Source organism: Tursiops truncatus, chromosome 9 (genome assembly GCF_011762595.2).
Source record: "Tursiops truncatus isolate mTurTru1 chromosome 9, mTurTru1.mat.Y, whole genome shotgun sequence".
NCBI lineage: Eukaryota > Metazoa > Chordata > Mammalia > Artiodactyla > Delphinidae > Tursiops > Tursiops truncatus.
The window spans coordinates 27,788,433-27,813,702 of NC_047042.1; the positions used below are offsets into that span (position 1 = coordinate 27,788,433).

General features: G+C 35.7%; 1 protein-coding gene across 4 annotated transcripts in view; it reads right to left on the bottom strand.

Moving 5' to 3' along the window:
* Positions 1–25,270, bottom strand: part of SEMA3D (semaphorin 3D) — a 208,445-nt gene that overhangs the window by 157,830 nt on the left and 25,345 nt on the right. For 3 of the 4 annotated variants that reach the window (XM_019929083.3, XM_019929072.3, XM_033862945.2), the window contains exon 2: positions 23,995–24,089. The exons of the other annotated variant lie outside the window; for it this stretch is intronic. The gene's annotated coding sequence lies outside the window, so the exon portion shown is untranslated. The remainder of the gene's footprint in view (positions 1–23,994; positions 24,090–25,270) is intronic. 4 annotated transcript variants of the gene reach the window in all.

Consider the following 25,270-nt stretch of genomic DNA (forward strand, 5'->3'; position numbering starts at 1 on the left):
TCCCTGCATTGGCAGGCGGACTCTCAACCACTGCGCCACCAGGGAAGCCCTGAGGTTTGCAGTTTTAAAGAGGATGCTTACAGAAGGCCTCAAAGAAAAGTTAAACTGAAGCAAAGATCTGGAAAAGGTTAAAGTTCGGTGAATGAAATACGCAGAATTTTAGCTATGGAGGTGGCAAAAAGTGATGGTCGGATTCTGCATGCGACCTGAAAACGGAGCTAACACCATTAACTGAGAGACTAGATATAGAATGTGAGAGAGGGTGCTCAAGAGGAGGCTCGCTGGGAGACCCAGATTTGGGTGTTGAATACGTTAAATTTGCCTACTGGACATCCACCTGGCAACACTGAGAAGACAAGAGCGAATTAAAGTCAGAAGGTGAGGGGAGCAGTCGGGGTAGAAGTACACCTTTGATAGTCTCCAGCATGTAGATGGCATTTATAAGAGATGAGATCGTCAAGGGTGGGAGTGCAGGTAGAGGAAAGAACAGGTGCACGCACTGATCCCAGGCATGTTCCATGTTCAGAAGTCAGGGAGATGAGGCAGAATCAGCAACTAAGACTAGGAAAAAGCTGCTAGTGAGAGGGGAGGAAAAGCAAAGTGTGTGGGGCTCTGGATCCGCGTGTGATCCTTAGAGGAAGATGAAGTGATCAAGAGAGCCACTGTGTTAAATATGGCAACAAGTGAGATCTGAGAATTAACTATTAGATGTAAATGGTACTAAGAGTTAGGCAACACATAAAAATATCAACTGTAATCCAAACAGATATCTATTTATATGCTTTTAACAATGAAAATATCATTTTTACCTCATTTTTACCTTTAAAGCGTTTAAAGCGAACGCTTTAAATCTAAGGCTTAAAGCAACCTGAAATCAATGTAACAAGACAATATTTCTGCCAAAATTTCTCACAGAGTCTGTAGATGAATGCTGTTTTTTAAGAATAAAGCTTTTAAGTATATTGTGAAAACATTTCTAAGAAAGTGAGTTAATATTATTTATTATACCTTATTTAATCTAACCTAAGGTGCTAACATATTATCCTGTACATCCTCATGTTAGGTCTCACCAAGAAAAAAATGTTGCCAAACTATGATATACCATTGTTTTTAAGATCCATCCTATTTTCACAGATGTTAAAACAGGAAAAAATACTCATTTTTGAATTCATGAAATGCTACAGAATCATCCCCTTTTTGTGGCTAGACTAAGACACACATTCTATTTCTTTATCAAAAAGTAAGACAGTAAACACTGTAACTTATAGTGCTTTTGCAGAATAAGCAATTATTCCCACAACAGAATAATAACAACAAACACACTTAATCACTACCTTTTCTTCCTCCCAGGGTAAAGATCAAAGCCACAGAGTTAAACTCTCTGTGTATGCTGAAATTATTAAGCAGTTAAAATATTACTACATGCTACTATTAATGTGTCCTATAATTTTTAATGTATATATATGAAAAATATTTACTGATATGTTAGTAAAATTAAATTTGTAAGATGACTTATAAGAGATAACATTTCTAAAATATAATATTTGTTAACATAAGGAGACAAATATTCTATTTTATCTGATTTAAGATAAAGTTGAACCACAACTGTGGATGACTATTGATTTATTCATTCAAGAGAATATTTACTGAGCACCTTCTAAGTGTCAACGTGTCAAGCACCTTTCCAGGCACTGCACATACTGAGTGAACACAGAAAAAAGAATCTTTTCAAGCAGCTTGTATTTAGAAAAAGAAACAGAAACCAAACACAAAGGAAATATAATATGTCAGAATGTGGAAACTGCTATGGAATAAAACGGACAAGATTAAAAGGTGGGATGGGGAAGCTGCCATCTAAATAGGGCAACTTGGGCTTCCCTGGTGGCACAGTGGTTGAGAGTCCGCCTGCCAATGCGGGGGACACGGGTTCGTGCCCGGGTCCAGGAGGATCCCACGTGCCGCAGAACGGCTGGGCCCATGAGCCATGGCCGCTGGGCCCACGTGTCCGGAGCCTGTGCTCCGCAGCGGGAGAGGCCACAGCAGTGAGAGGCCCGCGTACTGCAAATAAATAAATAAATAAATAGGACAACTTACTTAAGTGACATTAAGTATGCTTACTGTGAACATTTAAAACATTTCTACTCTTTAAGCAGTTACTGCATTCAAAGCAATGACAATTCTCGTTTGGAGCTTTGTACTTACTGGGCATAGAGGGTTAGAAAAATGTCTTGTTTCCTCCACCTTAACTAGAAGGAGAATGATTTTCTTTTTGAAGTGTAAAGAAATAGCCTCTGACCTCTCTTTTTACCTGGTATTCTTCCTCTCTAGATATACCAGGTACGATGGTAAAAATGTCCAAATGTATTTTCATGATGTGGTTACAAACTGTTAACATGTCAGTTGATATGAAAACTGAAAAGAGAAGTTCAAAACAAGTTTTTGAACAACATAACAGAATTGCTTCTTTTTGAAATCCAAATCAGAGTAAAAATATAATCAGCCTACTCATATTCAATCAATCTTGAGATGAGTAATATGTGACTCCTTGGACTTGTAATTCTTACCATAGTTACATGTTCTCTGAACATAAGAACTAATTAAATTGAATGATATTATATGATACTATGTATCATATATTGAGCTAAAATAAACATATAGAATCAATGGAAATGAACCAATGTGTTTAAGATTACTGTTCTTAAATTTTACAGGGTGATATTTGGTCATCTAAGAGAAATCAGCTTAACATCAAGCTTTCATTTTTAAGTTCATTATGATTTTCTATAATGCATATTAATTTATTAAATAAGACTTCTGCATTTTCTCCCCTTCCTCAAATAGGGAAAACTTTTTAATGTGACAGAGTAAAAATGCACAATATTAGAAATCACATAACTTAAGTTCTGGTTTCAGCTCTGCCAATAAATCTCAGTGTGACTGTTGGCAAATTATTCTTTGTGAATTGCGGTTTCCTCATCTTTAAATGAAGGGATTAGTGAAGATGGTCTTTAAGGTGTCTTACTGTTCTAATGTGTACAACATCACTTACATTATAAGAAAAAAGTTGAGACATTCTTCATCATGATGTTATTCCAAACATCAGCACACACAATTTGGTCCTACCTGTTAGAGTTCTTCTTATTTATTATTTCCTGACTCTGTCATATGTCATTTACTCTGTATAATCTATAGTCTGCAACTTGCAAGACATGAACACATTATTAACAGTTTCTGATTACCACAGAGTCCTTATTAACAGCCAGATCTACTTAATCCAAGTTTCCAGAAGTTTTTGTGAGGGAATGGCCTCATGCTGAATTAATGAATGCATAACATGACAAGTGATGGGAGTGAAAGGAGTTTGAAAAACTCTTTTATTAGAGCAATATTCTCTGTTTTGTTACCCGAAAACTTCAAAATGCATTTAGAATTCTCAAAAGAAGAAAAATCTGCTTTAATCTTCTTATTGTAGAGAGACTTGATATTTCTTAGCAAAGTTCCAGTGTTGTTTTTGTACCAACTAGTTTATTATCAAGAAAAACAAATTTAGTATCATTAAAACAACCTGTGGGGGCTTCCCTGGTGGCGCAGTCATTGAGAGTTCGCCTGCCGATGCAGGGGACACGGGTTCGTGCCCCGGTCCGGGAGGATCCCACATGCCGCGGAGCGGCTGGGCCCGTGAGCCATGGCTGCTGAGCCTGCGCGTCCGGAGCCTGTGCTCCGCAACGGGAGAGGCCACAACAGTGAGAGGCCCGCGTACCACAAAAAAAAAAAAAAAACAAAAAAACAACCTATGGGATTCTACACCACAAAACAAAGACATAACCCAATGCACTGACTAAAGTCTAGGGGTTCTTTACATTCTTTCACAATACACAATATTTTAGTGTAAACGTCAAGGTAAATTTTACCGCTGGTTAATTATTTTATTAATAATAGATTGTAATTATTACAGAAGTAGTATATTTGCACTCTACACAGTTAAACCACAGACAAGCAAAAAGAAGAAAATAAAAACATCATATTTCTATTTACACTCCACTCAGAGATTACCACTGTTAAAATCTTGCTTATCGGGCTTCCCTGGTGGCGCAGTGATTGAGAGTCCGCCTGCCGATGCAGGGGACACGGGTTCGTGCCCTGGTCCGGGAGGATCCCACATGCCGCGGAGCGGCTGGGCCCGTAAGCCATGGCCGCTGAGCCTGCGCGGCTGAAGCCTGTGCTCCGCGGCGGGAGAGGCCACGGCAGTGAGAGGCCCACGTTCCGCAAAAAAAAAAAAAAATCTTGCTTACCTTTCCATATTCTTCCATATATATTTTCTTATCACAAGATCATATCAAATATTCTATTTTGTATATTTATAAGTTAATTACCTCTATTTATTATATTAAATAAAATTTTCATTTTATTTAATATCCAGTCCATATTAAATTTTTCACGATTGTCCCCAAATTGTTCTTTACAATTGGTTTGTCCAACTCAGGATCCAATTCAGTGTGACATACTGTACCTAGTTGTGTTGCTCTCATTTTTAATCTAGCATACAAATCATCCCTTTTTTTATGACATTAACTTATTGACAAGAGATAGAGATAGGTTCAAGTTATCCTTTTAAAAATGCTTTAACCTCTTCATAAACTTCAGTGTTTTCGAGAGTTATTATTTGAAAACCATGCATTAACTAACTGCACAGGATGCCTATTTCCCAAAGCTTTTGTTGGAATTCAGAGAAAATTAATCACTGTACTATCAGGGATTCTGAGCTAATTTTAAAAAGACTGAGTGTTCTCCTGATCCTTCTCCAGTGGGAGCAGGACATGATGCATGCCTCCCGGACAGAGGAGCACCGGCCCTCATGAATGAGCATGAAGGTGTTCTAAGAACAAAGTCTTAGCTATCACTTAAATAAATGTCCCTTCTTTGCGATCTCTATAGAGCAATTTCCCCTCCTGTATACTTTCACCCATCACAATGAAATCTAACTAAGACTGTATTCCTGTTGGACTGAGTAGTACCAGTTTACCTAAATTAATGTTTATTTAGTATCTAATAATGTTTTCTATTGAGAGAAGCAGGGCTCTGTTTTCTCAAGGTTTTTGCCAAGTCTCATAAATCTGCAAAAAGGCAGTCAGTGTAACTCCTACTAATAACCAAAGTGGCCACACACAGAATAAACAAGGGCCTAGTTTATAAAGTCGTCACTGAGAGACCCTATTGGGGTAAATTTGGGTTTCTCAGTATTAATTTATGATGTATGCAATGCACTTTGCACTCAAAAACAGAGAATAGGAAAAGAGTTAAAAAATGCATTTAAACAGAGTTTTAATACATTAATGTACTATTTAAACTTAACAGCCACTCCCCCAAAAGAAAGAAAAGAAAAACAATGTGTTTCTGTGAATTATATGGAAGTTGGCAATGAATTTTAGTTGGTTTGGGTGTATAAGAATTTCTAAGCAATGCGGTATCAATATCACTAAAAAACACAATTTGCTGGGTGTTTCTCCCCCAGTTTTTAAATTATTCAATGGTTTACTTAAAGCTTAAATAGTCATTTCTTTACCAACATAACAGATTTTTGAGCCAAAAATGCCTAGTAAAATGTTGAGAAAGTGGTTAGTTTCATCTACAACTTCAGTATCAGCTAGAGTTACTTTCATATGAATTTTATTACTTTAAAAGCCAAAATTTATTTCAAGACATGAAATTACAACCTTATTTAAAACTCCACAATAAAAACTTTCTGAAGATGTCATAATTTATTTGTAAAAGACACACTACATCAGGGAATAAGGAATCTAACTGTCTCATGGTGGTCCTATTTTTATTTAATCGTTCTCCATGGTAATACAGCATTTTCCCAATTTGCATTCGTCATGGATCTCAGAGAACAGGATGTAGACAACTTTTAGAAAGAAGAATAAAGCCCTGTGATATTTGTTTGGTTTCAGAGATCCCAGAAAGAGATTTTTCATAAGAAAGGAAAGAGGGGCTGCCACTTCCTAGTGTCTGAAAACCCTGTCAATATTTTCTTTAATTTTATGGCTCCATTCATTTTCTCACTAGAAAGATTCCCAGACAAGCAATATGATGTGAATGTAATAACCTTTTCTCTTTTTGGCTGAGTGATAGTTTCTCAAAATAAATATAACCCATCTTATACATTATTTTCCTGAATATCTCTCTCTTGCGCCATGAAGTGAAAAGATCTTCTCCGGGAATTCCAAATGCTAAGACATTGCCACCTTAATTAGGAAAAATAACATTAAGAGGAAGTCTACCTCAAACAATTTGTTAAAACTTTTCTTCTCTCTTCAATAATCCTGCCTCTCATACCTTTAGCCATGAGGCAAAAATTACTTCCAATAAGAGCATCTTAAAACTTACTCACAAGAATGATAATGGATACACACTACATACCAATCATGATGCTACATGTAATTAGATATGGAAATGAGATGACACGGCACACTCATATACAGTCAGCTAGAGAAATAAAGTGATTACTAGAGTACCTGACATATAAGTTTTAAGGTAAATGTTTATAATTTTATTCTCACAGTAATTTCAAAATAATCAGAGATAAAAATAACATAAAGTATGTTATTATATGTAATATTATATTTAATATCACTTCTAAAATATATACTAGTTCTGTCCAATAGAAATATAATGCAAGACACACACGTTATAAAATTTTTGTAGCCATGTAAGTAGAAAGTAACAGGTGAAACCAATTTTTATATTCTATTTAATCCAATATATTAAAATACCATCATTTTAACATTTAATCAATAGATAAAGTACTAATCAGACGCTTTATGCTTTTCATTCTAAGTCTTCCAAATCAGCTGCGCAATTTACACTTTCAGCATTTCTCTATTTGAATGTTAGATTTTCATTCAAAATACTTGGTCTGTATTCAGATTTCATAAAATTTACAATTGCAAAAGGAGATTGAATGTACCATAGATGTTTCAGACAAACTTAAAAGTTTTCCAATAACTGTATCGAGTACCACTTTTAAAATTTAGATTAATTAAAATTAAACAAAATAAAAGGTGAAATTAAAACTAGCTTTGAAACCTCTGTATGATGCAGAAATCTGAACCTTTTATTCTTGTCCCCAAAGGTAGAAAACAACATACTTTGCTGTGAGACAGAGGGGAAGGGATTCCCGGTGTGGTGATATATTTTTCGCCTCAGACTTGACGTGACAGAAAAATGCACACAATTTACAGAACCACCAGAATTTCTGTGAGGATCTTTAGCAAGATTTCCAAGCATTTATACAGAGACTTTTTTTTTAAGAGCTAGTCTGCAATATCCAACACTTTAAAGTGAGTCTAGAGCCCAAAATTAAAGTGTGCTTGTTCTTATCTTCCTTATGCCCTTCACCACTACTTTGAAACATCTGATTAATATAAAGCAGATATTAATACCTCACAGAATTTGCTTAGGATTTACCATGGATTCTTACTTTAATGCCAATCCATTGATTAACATCCCAGAGATGGGAAAATTGTCATTACAAATCAATCTGGCTTTGGTGGCCACTGTACTTAACTAAGGAGAACAAATCAGTTTTGGAGGGAAATCCTGGAGCAGCTGGCTAATACACACAGATCTAGCTTGGCTTTTAGTAGTGTTTAGTTTGGTTTATTTGTTTATAAGGCAAGGAGGAAAAATATAATCCTTGAAACCTCATTAGGAGTCTTCAAGACTCTGAATTGTTGAATATAAATGACAGCATCACTCTAACCTATCTTCTGAATTTTTAACCTCTTCCTGGAATGGTTCCATTCAAATATAGGAATTATGAGGATAGAGACATCTACTTTTTATCCTTTCTTTTATTCTGACATAATGCTTGGTATATAACACATGTTCAACTTATTATGGAGAATGAAAGAAACCATGAGTAAGTGAATGATGAAGCCAAATATAAATTGTGTAGTATTGACATAGATGTGATGATCTGAACAACATATTATTGTTTTTGGAGGGGATAGACAAAAGTACATTTCTTAAATCAAACAATAATTTAATCAGAGGATATTGATATATTTTATGCTATTGTTGTTATTTAATTTTTAGCTCTAAATGTATTTAAGAACTGAATGACAAGTTAAGAAACTGCATTTCTCCCCCACCATTTTACAGACACTTTTAAACTCAATCTATCCAAAATATCAGAGAAACTTGGCATTGCAAAAACTACCTTGGCTACCTTGCTGGACACTTGGAGTACTGAAAGTACAACTCATAGGAAAGAACTCGAATAAAAGGAACAGGAAATTATCATGACTCAACCTTCACACTGAGCAAGATAATACAGTGTGTTTAATAATAAAAAATCATGAAATATCTGCTATAGAGAAGGACCTATACTGGGGAGACTATACTACAAAGCTACATTAATCAAGACAGTATGGTACTGGCACAAAAACAGAAATATAGATCAACGGTACAGGATAGAAAGCCCAGAGATAAACCCATGTACCTATGGTCACCTAATATATGACAAAGGAGGTAAGAATATACAGGGGAGAAAAGACAGTCTCTTCAATAAGTGGTGCTGGGAAAAGTGGACAGCTACATGTAAAAGAATGAAATTAGAACACTCCCTAACACCATACACAAAAATAAACTCAAAATGGATTAAAGACCCAAATGTAAGGGCAGACACTATCAAACTCTTAGAGGAAAACACAGGAAAAACACTCTTTGACATAAACCACAGCAAGATCTTTTTTTGACCCACCTCCTAGAGTAATGAAAATAAAAACAAAAATAAACAAATGGGGCCTAATGAAACTTAAAAGCTTTTGCACAGCAAAGCAACACCATAAATAAGAGGAAAAGACAACCTTCAGAATGGGAGAAAATATTTGCAATGAAGCAACAGACAAAGGATTAATCTCCAAAATATACAGACAGCTCATGGAACTAAATATCAAAAAAACAAACAACCTGGGCTTCCCTGTTGGCACAGTGGTTAAGAATCTGCCTGCCAATGCAGGGGACACAGGTTCGAGCCCTGGTCTAGGAAGATCCCACATGTCGTGGAGTAACTAAGCCCATGAGCCACAACTACTGAGCCTGTGCGTCTGGAGCCTGTGCTCCACAATGGGAGAGGCCGTGACAGTGAGAGGCCCACGCACTGAGAGGAAGAGTGGTCCCTGCTCACCGCAACTGGAGAAAGCCCTTGCACAGAAACGAAGACCAGACACAGCCAAAAATAAATTAATTAATTAAAACAAAACAACCCAATAAAAAAATAGGTGGAAGACTTTAATAGACATTTCTCCAAATTATACAGACAGCTCATGGAGCTAAATATCAAAGAAACAAACAACCCAATCAAAAAATAGGTGGAAGACTTTAATAGACATTTCCCCAGAGGAGACATACAGGTGGCCAAGAGGCACAAGAAAAGATGCTCAACATCACTAATTATTAGAGAAATGCAAATCAAAACTACAATGAGGTATCACCTCACACCAGTCAGAATGGCCACCGTTAAAAAATCTACAATAAATGCTGGAGAGGGTGTGGAGAAAAGGGAACCCTCTTGCACTGCTGGTGAGAATGTAAATTGATACAGTCACTGTGGAGAACAGTATGGAGGTTCCTTAGAAAACTAAAAATAGAACTACCATATGACCCAGCAATCCCACTACTGGGCATATGCACTGAGAAAACCATAATTCAAAATGACACATGTACCCCAATATTCGTTGCAGCACTATTTACAATAGCCAGGACATGGAAACAACCTAAATATTCAACGACAGAGGAATGGATAAAGAAGATGTGGTATATATGTACAATGGAATATTACTGAGCCAAAAAAAGGAATGAAATTGGGTCATTTGTAGAGATGTGGATGGACCTAGAGTCTGTCATACAGAGTGAAGTAAGTCAGAAAGAGAAAAACAAATATCATATATTAACGCATATATGTGGAATCCAGAAAAATGGTACAGATGAACCTGTCTCCAGGGCAGGAATAGAAACGTAGACATAGAGAATGGACATGTGGACACGGTGGGGGGGGTGGGGGGGGGATGAGGAGGGTGGGGCGAATTGGGAGATTAGGATTGACATATATACACTGTCATGTGTAAAATAGATAGTGGGAACCTGCCATATAGCACAGGGAGCTCAGCTCGGTGCTCTGTGATGACCTAGATGGGTGGGATGGGGAGGGGTGGGAGGGAGGTCCAAGAGGAGGGGATATATGTACACATATAGCTGATTCATTTCATTGTACAGCAGAAACTAACACAACATTGTACAGCAATTATACTCCAATTAAAAAAACTTATTTTCGATGACTCAAATACAAAACTTAAAGAGAGACTCAAAACATACACATAAAGAAAAACTAGTTGGTATAAAAGGACAATTCAATACACCTTATATTTGTATAGCATTTTATCATTTTGCAATATATATATGTACACACACAAGACATCACATTTCACACATACTATTTTTAAATCCTTTACTTGATTTTGCATTTAAGATAGCATGTCATTGTATTTATAAAAAGAAATTAGTCATAATTTCAAAAGAAAAAATAGCATAGTGGCAGATTTCATAGATAAAAGAAATGGAGGAGTGGCAAGAACCAGTCTCTTCACATGTTGTATATTTGTGTATGTGTATATATAAATATGTATAATATATATGTGTGTATATACATGTATATATGCACAGCAAAATCTCCAGATACTTTTGGTAACATGGCAGCAGACTTTTGAAGCAGGCTAGAAAAGTATGCAGCAAATCAGTGTGGGTGCTCAGAGGAGTAGCAAATTTAACATGCACACTGCAAGGAAAGAGCCTCAGGAATGGAAAGTCCAGAAGAAGGCACTTTGGTACAGCAATTAGGATTAAGTGAGTGAACCAGGCAAACATTTTCATTCCTTCAGGGAAGGGGTTTATTATGTTGCCACAATTTTAACATTATTTACTCACAGTAGTAGGCACAGGGGTAGAGTTTCTGTCCATCTTTCTAATCATCCTTATTTCTAACAACCTGTAAATATGCCTCTATCTACAGACCTGCGACTAGCTGCCTGGCTAGAAAGCAATTCAATACCAATCATGAAAAATATAACACTACAATCCATTTACAGGAAACATCCAGAAACACACATGCACACACACACACACACACACACACACACAAGTATGTGTATGTACATATACATATACACACTTATATTTCTAACATTTAGGTGATAGGATTTTATGAAGTTAAAAATATCAAATTCTTTTTCTTATAGTACCATATTATTTACATATTATTATTTTCTCCTAATGTTTCACTTACTAGATATTGCACGTCACAACCTAGGCTAAGTTATTGCTTTCTGCTCTCGTAGTTGGATATGAAACAACGAGTCAATCTTGCACGTACAACATAGGTGAAATGCCCTTCCCATTACCTCCATACAGCCTTCATTCATATGACCAACTCCCTGCTACTTCTCCCTTTAGATTTTTAAGAGTTTTTTAGCTGAGAGAATTCACAAGATCCCAGACCAACCAGCCTGCCCAGCACCAGTTCTGGGTTTCATTCCTTCAAACACCGGTTGTCTAGTAGATGAGAAATGGTTTCAGTCAGTGAGTAAAATTTAAACCAGTTATCCCTGTTATGAAAGTCAGCTAATTGGTTACCACAGCCAGAGATTATGACGACTTTATCTATTTAAAGGTATGGAAACTTTATTAACAAAGTAGGTGGTAGGGAAATTAGAATTCAAAAGGAACAGATGGGAAAAAAATAAATGACTCAAAATTTTAATTCAAAATCATAAGAATGTCAGTGACAAGAATGAGGTATCCCCACGAATGATCAATATTACTTAGCCCTGCCTGAGATATGTAAGAAGAGCTCTACATTATTATATTTTCTGTTTTACTTTTCACTTAAAAATTGATTTATATTCTTAATGATTCACTTTAACATAACTTGCTTTAGTTTTTGGTTCTAAGCCTTCAGTTGGGGACACTGATGGTTCTCATAGTTTATTGTTCAGGAAATGAATAACATCATCTAGTTTAAAAATTCTCATATTTGGTTTCTTCTAATAATCCAGATAAGATCCACTGAGTTCCTTAGCTGAGAGTAAATACACATTTCTATAATATATTTGTTTTTAAAAGGAAACAATGTTTATAGAGTTAACTGGGTTACTGAAATGCAAAATTAGATAAAATGGAAAATTAGTTCAAATCCCCTGACTTACAGCACCCCAGGGTTTATTTGCAGTTAGGATATACACATGAGAAGATAGAAAGTCTCCTCTCGTACATCTCATGGACTGTTGAAAAAAGGTAGCTGGAAAAACGTATAGTTGGAAACTTTGAAAAACAGTCCAACTCTTAAAATGCCATGTCAAAATTGAAAATGTCCTAATAGACAGTGATAATATTATTTTCTTAAAATATACAACTAACATTTGCGTCAAACAACCACTGTGTATACTAACATCAAATTTCCAAAGCCACAGAAAATTATACTACGAATCCTGATAAATATTTGCAATAACTATATTTCTCAAATATTTGAGAAAACTAGAAAACATTGAGATTAAAGAATAAGACATGTTAAAGAATAAAGAAGACTTGCTTAACAGTGCTTTCCATTTACTTTCACTCTGGCAGAGGCTTTTTGACTTCTCAGTTTTAAGATTCAGGGTCTATGATTCACTTTAGCATCTAATAGTTTACATGATTCCAAGACCGTGTGCCAAGGCACCCTGGAGTGCTAAGTGAACTCACAGGGCATGCTGTGGGATATTTTAAAATGTCAAGGTAAACACAACTGTATTCAACATCTGTCAGACACAGATGTTGTATCATACAAATTACTAGTCAAGGTATTTCACAGTTTCAACATTAGAGAGTGAAACATTCCTTTCAATGGCATCATAGCTGTGCAAAGCTGGGTTTTCAGCAGGTCACGAGATCAAAAGCAAGTACCTCCTGAAAATGCATGTGGAACAGGTAACAAAGATGACAGTGTTCAATCTGTTTCCAAGGTTTGAGAAGTTGTGCAGTGCCCAACGTACACTCACACACCCATCAAGAAGTAATTGCGGTTATTTAAGAATAAAATAAAAATATTAATTTTATTTTTTCTTTCAATTTAGGCTGTCAGGACATAAATACCTATTAAGTTTTTTGGCTGGAACTAATAATGTTTGGCTACAACTATTTATTAAACAGAATTCTTGGTTTTTGTTTATTTCTTGGCCTAGTGGTACCATGGAAATGTTACTGAGCTAAGGTACTGAAAAGCTTTGGAAATTTCCATTCTAAGTGCTTTTCTAGGAAATTTAAAAATGTATCATTGCAAGTAGCATCACCCACCAAATCATATCTGCAGGAGAATTTGCTAATGCAACATACTAATCAATGTACTGCTTGACTCTTCAAGCTTCATTTTAATATCTCCTTCACCCTTTTGTCTTTTCCAGCTCTTCCAGATTTATAGCCAGAAGATTACAGTCACTGAAGCTTTTCTATGTTTCTGTCTTCCGAGTTTATGTCTAAGTTCACCAAGTAGGTAGAAGCCTGGTATAACAACATCTTCACTGTGATACCAAAATCAAGCCCCGCTGGAGACAGTCCAAAGCTGACTTTCTTCACACTGACTTCCCTATGTGGTGATGGTGTTATTTTTTTGTTTCCTGTGAGTTTCTTTCATTGTAAATGTGGGAAAAACAAAATAATATTTCAAAACAGTGTTTCTAGAGTTTTGTGTTTTTTTCTTAAACAACTTTATTGGAGTATAATTGCTTTACAATGTTCTAGAGTTTCAAAAATAATTTAACACAGTTATAATATTTAAATGCTTAATATCACCTTGAACTTTCTTCAAATGCTAAGCAATATAAAATAGCACTGTTGGGACTTGGCTGGTGGCCCAGTGGTTAAGACTCCGTGCTCCCAATGCAGGGGGCCTGGGTTTGATCCCTGGTCTGGGAACTAGATCCCACATGCTGCAACTAAAGGAGCCCGCATGCCACAACAAAGATCCTGCACGTGGCAACAAAGATCCCTCATGCCACAACTAAGACCAGGTGCAGCCAAATAAATAAATAAATATTAAAAAAAATAAAAAATAAATAGCACTGCTGCAACGAACATTGGGGTGCATGTATCCTTTCGAACCATGTTTTTCTCCAGATACATGCCAAGGAGTGGGATTGCTGGATCATATGGTATCTCTATTTTTAGTTTTTTAAGAAACCTCCATTGCAGCGCTGTTTACAATAGCCAAGACATGGAAGCAACCTAAATGTCCATCGACAGATGAATGGATAAAGAAGATGTGGTACATGTATACAATGCAATATTACTCAGCCATTAAAAAGAATGAAATAACTCTATTTGCAGCAACATGGATGGACCTGGAGAGTATCATATAAGTGAAGTCAGACAGAGAAAGACAAATACCATATGATATCGCTTACATGTGGAATCTAAAAAAAAAATGATACAAATGAACTGATCTACAAAACAGAAACAGATTCACAGACTTATAGAACAAATTTATGGTTACCGAGGGATAGATTGGGAGTTTGGAATTGACATGTACACACTGCTATATTTAAAATACATATAGGACCTACTGTATAGCACAGGGAACTCTGCTTAATATTCTGTAAATAGTCTAAATAGGAAAAGAATTTGAAAAGGAATATATATATTCTTTATATATGTATATAACTGAATCATTTTGCTCTACACCTGAAACTAACACATTATTAACCAACTATATTCCAATATAAAATAAAAATTAAAAAATAAATATATAAATAGCACTGTTACCTGCATACAAAGAAATACGCGCACACACACACACACACACACACACACACACACACGCACACCAGGAAATTAGAAGTTATCTGATATTACTGAGACTAAAAGGCAAGTAAAGCAACATAAAGGATTTGCCACAGAAAACTTATGCAAAAACTGAATACAGAAAATAAATTATTATTTATGAAGTTTGTTCATTTTCTCCTTCCCTCTCTTAGTTCTGAACAGTCTGTCTTCTTTCCTTCCTTCATTCTTCACTTCAGAAATCTTCAACAAAACTAGGTAAACTTCTCTACATTTACACACATATAAACAATTTCTGGAAATCTTCTAATCCCAAACAAAAGCAAAACTGAACAAAGCATACATACAAGCAAAACAGTGTGATGTTCTTAACAAACAGTAATAGATTATTTTCAAAATCAGCTCCAGAAAGTATGTAGTTCTTCATCAGAAGATTTAATAATCAGACTAGAATACATTTCAATATTGGTTAAAATTGAGCTTTACTATCAATTTGTGTGTATGTGTGATGATCATTTAAGTATGCAGTTTTTAATTTAATTATTATAGTTTATTGGAATACCATTCTTTCTACATCCTCAAAGCACCTCACATGCTTTTTGCATTAGTATTTCATATTCGATTGTATTGAACTGAAGGTTCTAGGCCATCTTGAGGTTTTATGTTAGCCTTTTCCTAAAAGATATTACGCAACTCGTAATTCATATTATAAATTCACAAACTATAGATCCTATCTAAAAAGAGTCAAGTTTTCTAAGCCCACTTGGATTAAAGCAACGAAAACGTCCAGAAAACTAATTTGCAAGGAAAATCTGTTACAGATGTGTTGTATGTCCAGAATGGTTTTATTTACTTTCTAATTACATCATATGTTCATTATTGTATGTTTGCTATGGCCTGATAATAAAATATAGGAAAATATCATCACTGTAAAATTTCCTGCTTCTCTCACCTTGACTTCTTCCTTGTTACAATGTAATGTTTTATTTTACACCTACACTTACTTGCAGAAAAGTATTTGTTTACACAGAGAGGATGCTTTTTGATCATAAGTTTTGATTATTTCAAACACCTGCTGGACAAACTTCACTGAAATGTGCAAGTAAGTAATGACTGGATCGACCTCTTGCTGATTATTAAGCTAAGTCAAAGCTGCATATGGAAGGATCATTGTTAATCATAAGCAAGTGAAAGAGCTATCAACATTTACAACTAAATTTGATCTCAGATGAACAAATTAAATGCTTTGGTAGCCCAAAGACACCTGTATTCTTGCCTAAAAAGGAGTAGTAGTGCAAAAGGAGGACAACATAAACCTACGTTGGGTTGTGGAGAAGAGAAGTTGGTAAGGATGAAAACGACCTCAGACTGGACAAGGGTGTAAAAGGTTACTAACATCTTATAGTAAAAGAAAACAGAGGTATTGATAATGCTTGGAAAACACAGGAACAATAAGAGCATTAACAGAGCTAGTAATAATTTAATAACAAAAGAGCTTTGCTAAGATTAGTACTAGTGATATGCCTTCAAATACATATTGATAACCTCATTATCAAAATAATTTCTATAAAAAGTATATTTTAGAAAACAAATACAAATATTGATCCAGATGAGAAATTGAACAACTGCTTGTCACCCATATGGTAAATTTTGTTATTCTGTGAATCTAATAAGATAGTTGAAAGCCCTAGCATAGTTGTCGGTCTTTTGCTCTTGGCACCCATGCATATCAAATGCAAGTAGCCTAGAAACTGGGACACTTGCACTTGTTTGTACTGGCAATTAACAGAAACCTGTGACCCTGATTCTGAGAGAAATAAATAACTATTGACAGGTAATTTCTAATCTTGACGACATTCAAAAGTAAATGACTAGTAGGACCAGAGGCATCATAATGACTTTACATTGTATTTCTTTCAATGAAAACTATCAGTAAAATTATGTGCCAGAGATTCAATCGTCATTAGTAATCCATGGTCTTTTTGTACTGATCATATCTATAAAGAACATTGCACGTGGTATGGACATAGATTATCCAAAGACTGCTAGCAAACCATCACGCAGACTGTCTCCTCTCCCTCTTTCAGCTCAGCCCAAAGAGGCCCTATCTTGCTCCTGTTCTCTAGCACACAGTGCCTTAGCTTGCTCCTGCCTGCCTGGCCTCCTACCCCCGTGCCTGCTAAACTGAGAAATGTTCAGATGTTACTGACATCAGAGAGCGTCTAAGTTCCAAACTCTCCCTATGCCCCATTTTCTTAGGACTGTCTAGGATACACAGTAATTAAAGGTCAGGTATTCCTAACTCATAGGGGCTGATAACACGTAACTTTTAATAGACTGCTTAAATATTTTATTTAAAAAAAAGATGGAACAAAACCCAGAAGGACTAATAGATGTGAGGGGAATGGACAGAGAAGTACACAAATCCCACCATGTGGGGGGGTGTGCCACTTCCTCTGTGCAAAGGCCAACAGGCATTTACTTATTAACACTTTAGAAATGAACATGTATGAAATGTACTTGCCCAGTTTATTTGTGCTTTTCACTGCAAATGAAGTAATGGCTGGGATGGCAATGATTTGAAATACAGTAGTACAGATTGTTTCCATGTTTATAGGAAAGTAGAAGTGCAGCATAAAGTGCACTTTGTAAATGTACCAGAGAGGACCATAAAACTGAATAAGCCCATTGATGAAAATACAACACAAGGTGATAACTTTAGGTTATCTCTGAATAATAAACAACCATAAAAAATAATTAGGTTTAAACACATAATCTAAAGAGATAAGAGTAAAATCTGTTTTCAAAAAATATATACATCTGAAAGGAATTTAGCTAAAGTTCAAATTTACTTTAAAAATATACTTCACATATTAAAATATAGCATAGCTTGTCTTTCTACTTATAAGGAATTATATCATGTTATTATTGGCAGCTCCCTTCATGTTTTATCACATTGATCGCTTTCAAAAATGATGTAATAGTCTATGTTGCAAATGTTTTTCCAAACTTTTATTATAAAAGTTTTTAATATTTTTAATATTTATAAAACATAAAATATACAGCAAACATCCATATACCCACACCCGGATTCAATGATTAACAGTTTTCTAAATTCACTTTATCTATACATCCTGCCAATCCATCTGACTTTTTTAAAAAATATTTTTAAATGTGAGATGAAGCTATCAATACACTTCACCTCTAAACACTAAAGCATGATATAAATATTTTTATTTTCTCTTGTAATTAAAAAAATGTTCCTAAGAGATAGTAATACTTAATAAAATACATTTCTTACTGTGCACTAAATCACTAGGAGGCTAGTTAACTTGTCCATTAGAGCTTAGTACTCATGAGGCAATGGCGTTAGTTTTAATCTCCCTGATGGGTCAACTAGTTATTTCTTTTCCATGGGTACATATTAAATCTCTGATAACACCTGGTCATACCGAAACTTAATGTGTTTTCAACAAGGAGGTAATATGCAAGAGTACATGAAGCCTTAATTATAGACAAATCAGTGAGCAGCCCCTAGTGATGGTGTTTATTAAAGACACTTTGTAAATAATTCATTTATCTATTTAGTGACTGTGAAACATTTATTATTTGAAAAAGCATAATAATATAATTATAGCTTTTTTTACTTTCTAGGTGTATCACATTTACAGATATGAATGCCTTATTTTATTTTAGATATTTATTTCTAATGAAGGTTAGCTCTTTAATAGAATGCAAATTATTAAAGCATCTTATATTACCATAGTGGACTTTGCACCTATCATAGAACAACAAGTAAACAGTCTTTGATTTCTCATTAAAAAACTGAGGTACCTTAATCAACAACAATTTAACACTGAGCTGTTGAAATCATGAAAAAACAATATGACTCATCACATGTATACAATTCCCTTTATTTTACCTGATATGCTTTTAAGTCCAAATTTATCTGGATTTATTCAATTATGTTGATTTTTCTTCTGAAGATTGCTAGTTTTTAATCACCTACTTCTGACATGTATATTTTATATATATTAGCTTAGAAGTGCTACATGTAGACAAAATAAGGTGTTACTATATTTATATCTTATATTATGCCATAAGATAAGTAATTCTTAATATAACAAAGCAGTCTTCAACTTTTATGTATTTCATAGAATGCTAGAGCTTGATTCTACCAACCTGAAAGAACAAGTGTACTTTCAAGAGTTAACAAAGTTCCAAAATTCTCTCCTGAGAAAAACAACTCTCTCTTTAATTCTTATTGTCTTGATGACATTTTAATTCAATATTGAAAATTTTTAAGGTGCTTACCAACTTATGGGCAAACTCCATCCCCTCATGTGTTGTTTACATTTCCCTCCAAAGATATCACCAATATATCACCCATATTCAATTGGTATAAGGGATACATTCAGAAAGACAGCTAGCAAAGGTTAAGAAATTGACTTCTTTTTTTATAAAAGGACCAATGTGTCTACCCAGAAAATCATTAGCATAATAGATAGTAAGAAGAAAATAGCTATGCCATGTGAATGTCTTATAGACTACAAACTCTTCATGGAAATTCCCACATGAAACCTATGACAAAAAGTAATGGTTCTAACAGATTTTGTTTGAAATAATGATGCCATTAACACTTGGCACTACAGTTTCCAAATGGAAGTGAGTTTGCATAATAGTTTATTTTTCTCTTTATAGATAAGCACAGTAAGTCACTGTGGAGGGAGGCTGACATGCTTCAGAAACAAATGCCACTTTGAGATATAGAAAGTCTCACTATCCCCAACACAAGCCTACTTTTTTAAGTCAGATTTTTTTTTTTTTAAAGATCTGTGTTTTGATTCTCTTTCTTCATTTGAAATAAAGATTCATTCTTATTTGCTTCAATGGCTAAAGAAAGTCAATACTAAAAACGTGGCAGTAAATAAAGAACACTAATCTCAAACAAGGTCACAGTTTTGATGTTAATGTTGAAATACTGGTGTAGTATACTAAATGAAAATAGCTTGAATAAAAGACTGGCTATTTTCAAAGTATTAACAGAAAGATTTTTTCATTCGTTTTCCCAAGTAAGACTAAGTTCCTAAAAAATGCTTCTGCAAAGAAGTTAACAATTTGGTATCCCTAAACAGGCCCCCACTGTACAATTTATGCATCTTTTCTCCACTATTTGACCCTTTCCTAAACCCTATACGTTTTCTCTTAAGTGCTCACACTAACACTCTGATGTCTGCGTCCTAGGCACTGTGCCCGAAGATGATTAGCCATTTACTTTTTGATTTTGCTTTCCCAATACATATAAGTAAATGAAAAGCATTAATTTATAGCTTCACATGCATCACCACTGTTTGGGGAAAACAAAAGAGAACTAAACAACCAAATCTCTGCTGGCCAGAGGTGTAGTTCCGTTCCCCAACAATATTCTGTTCTCAACTTTTCACTTTAGTTACCTAAAGCACACTGATTTGCAATACCATTCGGAAGTTTTTCTATTCTACTAAGAACAAAAGCTCAGAATTCCTAGGTGTCTCACAAATTCCTCACTTGAACTTCTTCACCCATTCCCACCAACCGTGCCTATTGTGTCTACCTGCTTGGTTAACCACATCATTCCCTCATCGCAGGCCCAGGTTTTTCCCTCCATGATCCTAGTCTCTTGGTCCATTAATCCCCTTTAGTTACTCTTTCTTTTCCTCATCACACTAGACCCTAAAATTAACTTATTGTGACAATGACAACTCTTTCCCCTGAAAATTCTGTAACCAGTTATGAGCATACGAAGTAACTGAGGGGCTTGTAACAATTACAGTTTCCATGCCGCCCTCTCCAAATACTCCATTTCAGCAAGTCACAGAGGGGTATTCTGGAGTCTGGATTAGCCATGAGTACACTCCAGGTGATGGAACAGGATAGAAAGCTCAGAGATAAACCCACACACATATGGTCACCTTATCTTTGATAGAGGAGGCAAGAACACACAATGGAGAAAAGACAGCCTCTTCAATAAGCGGTGCTGGGAAAACTGGACAGCTACATGTAAAAGAATGAAATTAGAACACTCCCTGACACCATACACAAAAATAAACTCAAAATGGATTAAAGACCTAAATATAAGGCCAGGCAATATCAAACTCTTAGAGGAAAACATAGGCGAAACACTCTGTGATATAAATCACAGCAAGATCCTTTTTGACCCACCTCCTAGAGAAATGGAAATAAAAACAAAAATAAACACATGGGACCTAATGAAACTCAAAGGCTTTTGCAGAGCAAAGGAAACCATACACAAGACGAAAAGACAACCCTCAGAATGGGAGGAAATATTTGCCAATGAAGCAACTGACAAAGGATTAATCTCCAAAATTTACAAGCAGCTCATGCAGCTCAATATCAAAAAAACAAACAACCCAATCCAAAAATGGGCAGAAGTCCTTAATAGACATTTCTCCAAAGAAGATATACAGATTGCCAACAAACACATGAAAGGATGCTCAACATCATTAAGCATTAGAGAAATGCAAATCAAAACTACAATGAGATATCTCTCACACCAGTCAGAATGGCCATCATCAAAAAATCTACAAACAATAAATGCTGGAGAGGGTGTAGAGAAAAGGGAACCCTCTTGCACTGTTGGTGGGAATGTAAATTGATAGAGCCACTATGGAGAACAGTATGGAGGTTCCTTAAAAAACTACAAATAGAACTACCATATGACCCAGCAATCCCACTACTCGACATATACCCTGAGAAAACCATAAGTCAGAAAGAGTCATGTACCACAATGTTCATTGCAGCTCTATTTACAATAGCCAGGACATGGAAGCAACCTAAGTGTCCATCAACAGATGAATGGATAAAGAAGATGTGGCATATATATACAATGGAATATTACTCAGCCATAAAAAGAAATGAAATTGAGTTATTTGTAGTGAGGTGGATGGACCTAGAGTCTGTCCTACAGAGTGAAGTAAGTGAGAAACAGAAAAACAAATACCGTGTGCTAACATATATATGGAATCTAAAAAAAAAAAAAAATGGTCATGAAGAACCTACACGCAAGATGGGAATAAAGATGCAGACCTACTAGAGAATGGACTTGAGGATGCGGGGAGGGCAAAGGGTAAGCTGGGACAAAGTGAGAAAGTGGCATGGACATATATACACTACCAAACGTAAAATAGATAGTTAGTGGGAAGCAGCCGCATAGCACAGGGAGATCAGCTCGGTGGTTTGTGACCACCTAGAGGGGTGGGATAGGGAGGGTGGGAGGGAGGGAGACGCAAGAGGGAGGAGATGTGGGAACATATGTATATGTATAGCTGATTCATTTTGTTATAAAGCAGAAACTAATACACCATTGTAAATCAATTATACTCCAATAAAGATGTTAAAAATAATAATAATAAATAAAAAACACTCCAGGTGGTAAGACAATCCAACCACTTTTGACCAGCCACTGATTTTAAAGTTGGTTCCCAAATCCATAATACTAGATTCAACTTTTCCTCCAAGCTCTAATCTTTATCTGTCTTTACTATCTAATTCCTGAACTGTTATAACATTTTCCTAGCAACTTTTCCAGCCTCCCTCACTTCAATTCTCCATTTTTACTCAAACCACATTCATACTCTTGAAAGTTTTGATAAAATTCATTTGACAAGCAATGGGAAGCCTTCTGTTGTTTCACATAAAACTTTTCCAGTTGTCAAGGTCCTCCTTAATTTGACCCAAAACTTATTTAGGAGTTATCTCTCATATTCCTATAAATTGTGAATAAAATGCTGTCTTATTCTCACTTAATCATCACTTTTTTGAAGCCAGCTCTTGTTATGTATGAGAACACAAGTGACGATATAAGTGATTCAACGTGGCTGTACAGTTCATCACTTTTAGAGCAGGGTCTAGAATCACAGGTGCTGCATTCTCTCCCTCACGCTATCCTGCAGATGCCAGGATTTCAGGACCATTATGTGATGGGAGGAAGGAAGCAGGAAAGACAGGGAAGAATGGAGTGAAGGAAGAAAGGATTAACAAGTATTTAAGAAACACAAACCATGATTTACATTGTAACTACTTCAGAGACATTATACCTATCATATCTTTCCCCAAAATATATAATTTATGGATTAAAAACTGAACTAAATGTCATTTTATTAAGTTGCAAACAGTAGTATTAAACATAATGTATAGCTCATTTCTCTGAGGAACTGTGATAAAACTAAATTTTCAAGCCTAACAGAATAATGTCAAACTACTTATTGTTTCGTTAAAAAATGACAAGGTAAGACATTAGATAAACATAAGGGAATAAGCGTATCTTTCCCATGGAGGAGTGAAAGAAGTCGATCTGGTTAAGAGATAGATGCATGTACAATCAGAGTGGCAGAGATTGTTATCAGCACCAAGTAGAAAATGGTGGAACTGGGAAGATGTTGCGTTAGATCAAGAAAAAGACAGAAATGGGGAGAAAAACAGATGAATTAGATCATGAGTCAGGCAGGATAAGTAAAATAAAAGCAGTAAAGAGCAACAGGGACAAACTTACAGCGAGAGCTAGAGAGCCAGAAAATGAGGGGGGAGGAGAGAAATTGGAATTGTTACTCTGGAAAAAGGATTAGCCAGAAGGGAGCTATAGGAGAACGGGGGCGATGAAGCCATGCTTGACTCTGCCTGTAGAGACAGGCATCACCTCTCTAATGAGCACCTCAGGGAACAAGAAGGCATCACAGCAGCCTGGAGGCAATGGGACCCTCCTAGACAGGACTCATGGGACCGGACCTGGTGCTCAGATCCAGGCACCTCATTACCCAAAAGGTGCAGAGAAGCTGGAAGGAGTTCAGGGACACGATGGAACAGTGATTAAGATGCAGAGAAGAATGACTGATGATAAAAGATTAAAGCGCTAAATGAGCACATCTTGGCAGGGCGACAAGTGGATGGGCAAAGTAGCTATCTACAAACAGGCAAAGGACATAAATAATCTAGAGGAGAAACATTATTATTTAACCTGGTACTAAGGGGAGAGGTTTATAGAGAATAATTGCAATAAGGCAGAAAAGAAGGCAACCCTAGAATTAGGAAGGGAAGTATAAAGATACAAGTGAAAAATCTGTTCACCTGGTATGGAGCGAGGCACGTCCCAGGAAACAGCTGATATCAGTCTGTATGCATAAGATACAAGCAACTTGACCACTCAGATGGTTACCACGATTCTAGAGGACAAAGCAATCAACAGAATAAAAAAAATTGGAATCATCTTAACAGTTCAAGCTCAATTTTCAAAAGAACTGAAAAATTTAGCTTTATCCTCCATATTTTGTTCATACAAAGGTCTTCATTAATTAATGGCTTGAAATGGTATAGTAATTCAGCAGTTTTCAGAAGGGAATAAAATGGGATAATAGATCCTTTTAGTATGGCTTCCAGTGATTCTATGTGTTCACTTGCAATATGGTATTTTTAAAGATTAAAATGTAAATGAATCACTTATATAATTAGACATGTGGGGAGACATAAAACCTTGAAATCACCATTCCTGTGGGAGTGACATGACTCCTCACAGAAGGAAGCAAAGGATTCCCAGGTGGAACTTCATCCATAATAACACATGCTGCTGCATGTCTTTGTAGGCCATCTGTGTTTTCCCTACGAATCATACTGGAATAGCCACCCTATCATAGGAAGAAACTGTGAACGACCCACATAGTATCATTTTTGGATTACGATATTTGGGTCAGCAAAACATGTCACCATCACCCTCACACACTCAAATATTTATAGGGCTATGCTGAAGTTTTCTTCCATTAAATAAAACCCAAAGTGCAGATTTCAAAATTTTAAGAAAACTCCCGATACTCGATAGAAAACTAAATAAATGAAATTCTTATACAGTTCTGGTCATATTCTCCACTCGTTTTCATTTAAATTTTTATGTGCTTGACAAACTTTCATCTCTGTGCTTTGAGAGTCGATCTAATAATAATCTGTACCTGTTGTATAGCTATTTCCAAACTGTAAAACACGTGTGCTTTTTGTCTCATTTGAACCTCACCTTTGGAATTAGGTATTATTAATCCTCCATTTTACAAATAACAAAGCTGAGAAAAAGAGGAGATACTGTAGAAGCTAAAATAAAGTTGACATTAAGAACCAACAGCAAGGACTGGCATCTTCTGACTGCATGCCCGGTGATCTTTCCACTGCCCTGGATTTCTTACATGATTTGCGTCCTCAATCACAGCACCAATAAGTACTCATAGTTCACATACAGTGATTACTGGGTAAAGCCACATCCTCATTATGAGTTTCTTGGGAATCATTAAAGCACAATTCTTATAAGAGAAATGAAAGAAGCAGATAGAGTAGATCAGGTAAAAAAATAATAACAAAACTT